A 6,236-nucleotide genomic window follows, 5' to 3' on the forward strand; every position below is an offset into this window, starting at 1 on the left:
GCCAAGGAGACTTCCCCCAGAACTCAGAAAACACAGCCAACACCCAGAACCTGGAGGGTAGGCTGATTATTCAGATGGTCCCAGGAAAGAGAGGATTATTTTCAAGTCTTGAGAGCTAATGTAAATTTTTCTGCTGGATTTTGGACTTGTTTGGAGTTCCTTATCCCTTCTTTCCCTCCAATGGCTCCCTTTTGTAATCAATCTCTTCCTAGCACCTGTTCCACCACTGTACTTTGAAAACAGATAATTTGTAGTCTAGATTTCACAGGTTCACAGATGAAGAGAAGTTTTTCCACAAGATGGAATATTCCTAAAGTGTCATCCATATTAGATTTAACTGCTTCAGAAGACGAGATTTTGGAGTTGGAGTTGATTTAAGATTTCTGGGATGATACGATGGGGTGCGTGTGTTCAGCATGTGGCAAGGACATGAATTTCTGACAGCCAAAGGGTTCAATGTTATGGATTAAATTGTGTCCCTCAAAATACGTGCTGTAAATCCTAATATCTTTGTCTGAGGTTATAATTCCATTTGGGCATGTGTTGTCTTTGTTACGATAATGAGGCAGAATGAGTGTAGGGTGTATCTTGAGTCAATCTCTTTTGAGATATAATGAGATTAAACAAGCAAACAAGAGAAACAGAGATTGGGAAGAGAGATGCTAAGCCACATAAAGACCACCCAGGAGCAGAAGCTAAAAGAGACGAGGACCTTCCTCCAGAGCCGACAGAGAGAGAAAGCCCTCTCCTAGAGCTGGAACCCTGAATTTGAGAAAATAGTGTGAGAAAATAAATTTCTGTTTTTAAAGTCATCTAATCATGGTATTTCTGTTATAGCAGCACTAGATAATTAAGACCATAGCAATAGCAAAGTTGTCCCAATGAGGGCTTGAAGAACATGGCGATAGATTCAATTCACAGAGTGAAGAAGTCAGGGACCTTGGCTGAACTCACCACACCTTTCCATCTTTCCTTCACCAAATCCTAATTATTTTTCATAAGCCATATTAAACCTACTTCCTCTAGTAAGTGGTCAAACCAGTCTGAGACTTTTTTCTGTCCATTTTACATTTTATGCACAGAATGGAGAACAGGATTTAAAAATCAGATCAGTTACATAAGAGTCAGTAAGATCATTATCACAGACTTCAGTGAGGGTCATTTGCTCTAACCACAGTGTCTTACGGAACATCTTTAATTAATGCCGAGTGGTTTCTAAATTTTGTGGACTGGATCTCCTCACAGAAAAATACAGATGTCAATTCCAGAAAATCCCTTTAGGATTAGATGGAAAACAAATTTAACACTGTAATTATATTCACTAACCTATTAGTAGTCCTCAAGATTTTCATTCTTTTAATCCCACATGTTTTAGAGAACAGGACTTATATTCAGAAATTCTATTTGTCCTAACTTCACAAGGCATGTAATAAGGTTTTAGAAGCCCTTCTCAGAGAAATCCAGGTAAAAGAATTTTCTAATTTATTTTTACTTTTAATACTGACATTTGTAAATACTTTTTTCTCAAAATGTGTTATATTCATTGTTTGTATATTTCAACTCAGTTATCTTTCTAGCTTTTCTCTACCTTGAAGACTGTGAGGAGTTAGGATGAGCCAAAATACTACAATTCATCTTGACTTTTTCTGATTATAAGGTAGAATTTCAAAACATACAGGTAAGATCACACAGTAATTCTATTTAATAATTTAAGTGTGTTGTTGTTGTTAGGTGTTGTTGAGTCAGTTCGGAGTTATAACAACCCCATGTACAACAGAACAAAATATTGCCTGGTCCTGTGCCATCCTCACAATCATGGCTATGTTTGAGCCCATTGTCACAGCTATGTGAATTTAAAGTTATTTCTAATTTACCTGAATAATTAGATGGTTTATGTTTAATAATTTTATATAGAGAAACAAAAGTGTAACCAGTGTCTTCCTTTTGATTTTTTTTCTAAAATTTAATTTTAATATAATGGAAAATAAATCATTTTAGACCATAGGATTTACATGATTAACATCCTCAGTCGAGATGTCCTGCTTCTATCACTAGATAATGAGATAACCTTGTAAAGCAAACCAAAATATGCTCTCAAAAATCCTAAGACGAAGGGTTTTAGAAAACTAAGGCGTAAAGCAAGCTTATATTAATTTATAAGCTATGGTGATAAAATTCAGAAAATTTTATAATTTCCCAAGGAAACAGAAATATAGTAGATAAGATTGTACATGATTAATGCAATTAGTGTCACTAAATTGTACACTCGAAAAATCTTGAATTGGCAAGTGTTGTGCTACATTTATTTTTATAACAACTTTCGACAAGTCAATTCAAGTAACAGAAAGACACCTACATTTGTTTTGAGTAATTTCCCTTGTAGGCTCTTCTTCAAACCAAATAATTTCAATTTGCCAAGGCCACAGAGGTCACTTAGTAAGTATCATTGGTGGGATACTGAAAACAAGTTCATTGATTCCAGGTGATTAGGATGGAGCTAAAAATTGAATCAATTCTGCCTTTTTACCAGAGCTTTTTATAGCTCCCCTTGCAGAAATATGTCACGGTTAATCTCCAAATGCTTAATATCTAATAAACAAATGTGTATACACATATAAAAAAAAGCAATTCAAATTAAACACAAAGATTCTAGATTATGTTGGGTATATAACATATGCTTTAGGGCTTAGACAATGGAGATCACTGTGCTCTGGTCTAGGTTTTTTAGTTTAAACTTTCTTAAGTATCATTATATGTGAAAATATCTGGTGCTATCAAGTCGATTCCAAGTCATAGCTACCCTTTAGTGGAGAGTAGAACTGCCCCATAAGGTTTCCAAGGAGTGGTTGGTGGATTTCAACTGCCAGCCTTTTTGGTTAACAGCCAAGCTCTTCACAACTGCACCACCAGGGCTCCATTACATATAAACTATGCCTTAAATGAATGATTGAAAGGATATAGATATTTAATAAGGATACCAAATATCTATATTTGGTATAATGATTTGTAAGAAATAACAGCATAAGCAGAGTCAGTGTTTATGGAAATGAGTGTGCACCGGAGGCAAGGATGAGGGAATTGAACAATGGGTGGACATGGTGAGAAAGCTGGAAGAGCTATTGGAGAATGTGGGAAATAAGGATGGAGGTGGATCAGGTTACAGAGAAACTTAAATGCCATCCTAAAAATTTTGAATTTATCTTAGAGACAGCAAATATTGAAGCCTTCCTGGCAGCGGAGTATTGTATCTGACAATCTCATGAAGTGATGACCACTGAACTCCAACACAGATTAAGTAGATCTGGAAAATGATCAGGAGAATGTAGCTTTAAATGAATAATCAAACACTGGGGAGCTTCTGATGAAGGGTAGAAGTCTCTACAGAACAAATTGGAGAGATCTCATAATACAGTCATAATTATTAGAGTATAATCACCAAATCTCAGCATAGTAGAACAGGAGACCTTTAAGGCTAGAAATGGAGAGTATTCAGATAAGGAAGGAAAATATTAACGTTACATTTACAACTGGTCTCAGAAAATTTACTCCATCATAACAGAATGTGTTAATAGAAGTATGAAGATGGTATACACCAGTTAATAAGGAAATCGATGCATTTTTATTTCCCTAGCTTTCCAATGTAATTTTCTTTAAATAGTCCACACTTTAATACTTAATGACCTTGGTATACTTTCTAAATTATAAATTTCACCCATCTAAATTAGGATAGTATTCTAAGTATTCACTTCACTAAAACAGTATATTAAAAATGTTTGCTCAGTGAAAAAAATAAATATACAGGAAAACAGATTTTATGTACACTTTAAGAATCGCCTGTATAAAAACTCACATAGAAATATTTGAGAACACTAAGTCTAGGAAACCCTGGTGGCGTAGTGGTTAAGAGATACAGCTGCTAACCCAAGGGTCAGCAGTTCAAATCCCCCCAGAGCTCCTTGGAAACCCTATGGGGCAGTTCTACTATGTCTTATAGGGTCGCTATGAGTTAGAATTGACTGGACAGCAGTGGGTTATATTTAGGGTACTCTGTATTTGTTCACTATCCTTGTGTACATTCATAAACACAAATCTTTTCACTGCAAGCATTTTCTTGGAATTATCAAAATATTCTTGTGAATTTTGAGCTTCAGGGATTGAGGTTATATAAGATGACACTTTAGGGGAATTGATGCCTTTAAATTATGGTGATGGTGAAGAATGTTGAATATACCACACATTGCTATAAAAGCTAAAAAGAAGTACGGACAGAATGCTCTTTGGAAGTGAAGATGGCGACACTTCATTTCACGTACTGTGGACAAGTTATGAGGAAGGTACCAGTCCCTGGAGGACAGGTAGAGGGTCAGCAAAAAAAAGGAAGATTCTCAATGAGATGGATTAACACACTGTCTGCAACAATGTGCCCAAGGATAATAATGATTGTGAGGATTTCGCAGGACCACGCCGGTTTCATTCTGTTGTACATAGGGTGTCTATGAGTGGGAACCGACAAGACAGCACCTAAAAACCACAATAATGTTCCTTGGAAGTATGTATGCCTGTATTTCAGAGACATTCAGGGGAAACTTGATGAAGTGGCTCTATTCCCTGTTCCCCAACAGAAATTTGAAGAGAAAATTAGACATACTACAAGTTAGAATCCTATGACTCCATATTTTCTGTCTCAACAGGGAAAATAGAGATGAACAAGGACAATCACTCCTTGACAAAAGAGTTTATCCTCATAGGATTTATGGATCACCCAGATCTGAAGACTCTCCTGTTTACGGTGTTTTTTGCTATCTATCTGATCACCATGGTGGGGAATCTTGGTTTGGTGGCATTGATTTTCCTGGAGCGCCGTCTCCACACACCCATGTACATCTTTCTGGGCAACCTGGCTCTGATGGATTCCTGCTGTTCTGTGCCATTACCCCCAAGATGTTAGAGAACTTCTTTTCTGAGGACAAAATGATTTCCCTCTATGAATGCATGGCACAATTTTATTTTCTCTGCCTTGCTGAAACTGCAGACCTTTGTCTTCTGGCAGCAATGGCCTATGATCGCTATGTCGCAATATGTCATCCACTGCAGTACCACACCATTATGCCAAAGGAACTCTGCATTCAGATGGCCACAGGGGCCTACATAGCTGGCAACATGCATTCCATTACTCAAGTAGTACTTCTGTTAAGGTTAACCTTTTGTGGGTCTCATCAAATCAATCACTTTTTTTGTGATGTTCTTCCGTTATACAGACTCTCCTGTGTCGACCCATATATCAATGAACTGATGATCCTTATCTTTTCAGGGTCAGTTCAAACCTTTTCTATTACTGTAGTCCTAATCTCTTATCTTTGCATCCTTTTCACTATTTTCAAAATGAAATCCAAAGAGGGAAGAGGTAAAGCTTTATCTACTTGTGCGTCTCACTTTCTCTCTGTCTCAATATTCTATGGTTCTCTTCTCTTCATGTATATTCGACCAAGTTCCATTAAAGAAGGGGATAAAGATATACCACTTGTCATTTGTTACACTCTAGTCATTCCTTTATTAAGCCCTTTTATTTATAGTCTAAGAAATAAAGAAGTAATAAATGCCATGAAAAGAATTATGAAGTATAGAAAACCTCATAATATTCTGAAACAAATATCCCCTTGACAAATTGATTTTAGTTAGATAAACTTTCTTCAAAGTCAAGGATACTGGGAAAATGGAAAATGTCCACTTTGTGTATCATATATTAATCACTAAACCATGATGATTTTTAAGTCAAATAATATATAAATGGCTAATAAGTTCATGAAGGAGGGATTCTACTAAAATATATTTCAAAATCTAAACTATGAGGGTCTCTTAGGGGTGAATTGAATGACTACTCCTAAGGTTGCAAATTGTGTCACAGTGGAATTAGCTACAGTTTTCAACGTATCCAACAAATCCTACGAATAAAAGTCGGCATATAAAGGTAGCCTCCGATTAGCATTGTTGGCAAATTCATGGAATCTCTAGGCATCTCAGTCTTACAAATTCACATGCGTTTCAAGTTCTCCTATATTGATGACTTACGCCAACCATCTATAACAAGTAAACTGTGCATTTGAATTTGATTCTCAACTTTCTTTGAGTTGTTCAAGATTTAATATTTGAATATGGATTTATACAGAGTATGTATTCTCAAATCAAGAACATCTTTATCTTAGACAAGTCATTTTTCCTGTCAAGCTCTCTGAAAT

General features: G+C 36.1%; 1 pseudogene; it reads left to right on the forward strand.

Moving 5' to 3' along the window:
• Positions 1 to 4,702: 4,702 nt before the first annotated feature.
• LOC126061369 (olfactory receptor 5K3-like) lies at positions 4,703 to 5,661 on the forward strand (annotated as a pseudogene).
• The last annotated feature ends 575 nt before the right edge of the window (positions 5,662 to 6,236 follow it).

Source organism: Elephas maximus, chromosome 18, assembly GCF_024166365.1.
Source record: "Elephas maximus indicus isolate mEleMax1 chromosome 18, mEleMax1 primary haplotype, whole genome shotgun sequence".
Lineage (NCBI taxonomy): Eukaryota > Metazoa > Chordata > Mammalia > Proboscidea > Elephantidae > Elephas > Elephas maximus.